The sequence below is a fragment of the Halyomorpha halys genome, unplaced genomic scaffold (assembly GCF_000696795.3).
Source record: "Halyomorpha halys isolate HHAL.00 unplaced genomic scaffold, Hhal_1.1 Scaffold107.1, whole genome shotgun sequence".
NCBI lineage: Eukaryota > Metazoa > Arthropoda > Insecta > Hemiptera > Pentatomidae > Halyomorpha > Halyomorpha halys.
Window position 1 is genome coordinate 1,095,469 of NW_027112128.1, and position 2,102 is coordinate 1,097,570.

Genomic DNA, 2,102 nt, shown 5'->3' on the forward strand with positions numbered 1-2,102 from the left:
GGTAGGGATTGGATATCGATATAATCAAAGTAACGATATTTTGTCTTCGATATTATAATATCGATAATCGGTAACAACAGTATCGATATATGTTTTTTATAATACATTGACTAGAAATGTTCGCATTATATATAACTAATTGACCGTATTAATTCAAATTATGAAAAAGATGGTCAGGGGTGCGGTCACAAGAAAATAAAAAATAGTTGTTAAATATTTTCTTGGGCTTCATCAGAGTTGTCAAGTTGAAACAGAGATGACGACTTCAGTCAACAGAGATGACGTCCTCATCTCTGTTTCAATCTGACAGCCCTGAAAAGTGGAGTGAAACGTTGGTTATCAATAAATAGTTTCCTTTTACTATTTTGATACCTTTATTGACCGCCACCCAGACTATCTTCCTACAAACTACTTTACTGTTTATTTTCTTGTGACCGCACCCCAGAAATGTTCACAGTTCATTCCGATATTTCTGAATATCAGTTATACTTTCACCCACTTTACCACTTCCACTATATAGATCTTCAAGATTTTCATCAATACAGAACTCGTTTCTGTTTGCGAACCACTTAGCCAGAAATTAAACCAAGTGCGGCCTATCCCCACTCCCAACTTGGGCCAAAGGGCACCCCTAAATATTTGAAAAATACGTAAATTAAAGAGCATTTTGAGTCACTTTTACTGTGGATTTACTTGTTGAAACCTTTCAGCAAGCATTTATCTGGAAAGACATTTAATAAAATAGTTCTAACAATAAATCCGCTCAAGAACCATACAAAATCCACGAATATATTGCAAACATTAAATTAAAATATATGCTGATTATTAAGTTATTTAGTACAGTGTAATGTAGGTAAACGAGGCAGTAAATAGTTTAGGGCATAAATGCAAATCAATAAATACGTATCATGGATGAAACCTGGCGTATAACACAATAACGGTAGTTACAATAGATATAAGCAAATTGATGAAGATTAAAATTAATGGTGAATCAGGCAGATGTTATATTTAAAACGGAATAACGCAACTGAATAAAATATGAAATAAATTAGAAATGAGATCTCTACTTATGATTTTTTATATGGTGGGATTTGGGTTTGTTTCACCTATCGTAGATTGCTAACAGCCGAGATACGGATAATTGAGTTCGTCATTCACAACTAAGAATTATTTCACTGAAATTTAATTGTTCTTTATTTGGATTTCATCTATCACAAATTCGTAAATGAAAATAATTTCTTAAATAAAACTTAAAAAATGAACAACTTTCTTGCAATCTAAAAGTAATGTTAGTTGAATGTTATTTTCCTTCGAAGCTACGGAATAAAATATGCAATTGCACGATCAGGTCTTCAGTGGTAATGCAGTATGTTGTGTAAAAACTAAGTCATGGAAACAGAAATTAAAATCTTAAAGATACAGTAAATGTGGTACAATAATAATTCAACACTACCTGATTTTACAAATTTAAAAAGTAATTTTAATTTTAATCAATCACTATTTTTTTATAAAATTAAAATATTATGTATGTGATTTTTTTTTATTCTTCTGCATTATTGATGTGATTGTTTTCATTCGAAATAAGTTTAAAGTTTTTTACTATTTAAAAGTTTTTAATTCATAAAAGTAGTCTGGCGACAAAAGCATTCACATTAAATGGAAGTGGATAGTTTTATGACTAGAATGTCGTATTAATATGTCGTAAAACTATTCATTCCCTCTTATTTATTTCTCGATACTCATTTGTTAAATATAGAACTTAAAAGATATTTAAAATCATGAGAGAAATTGACCGTGGATGACTTATACGAGGAGAAGATTACCTCTCTATACATTTTATTTTCCACTTCTTTCATCACTTTAATTTTATTTATTTCATTCTGTACAATTATTTACTTCATGTCATTCTGTTTATATTTTCTTTTTTCTATTCTGTATTCATTGGTTGTTATTATGTTCTTTGTTCTTAGTCCTGATGAAGGCTAGAAATTCTGGCGAAACGTTGGCACGATTAAATAAGTTATTTCAACTTTTGACTGCACCCCCCAACCATCTTCGTATAAAAGATATTTATTAATCTCTATTCTCCATATATATTAAGT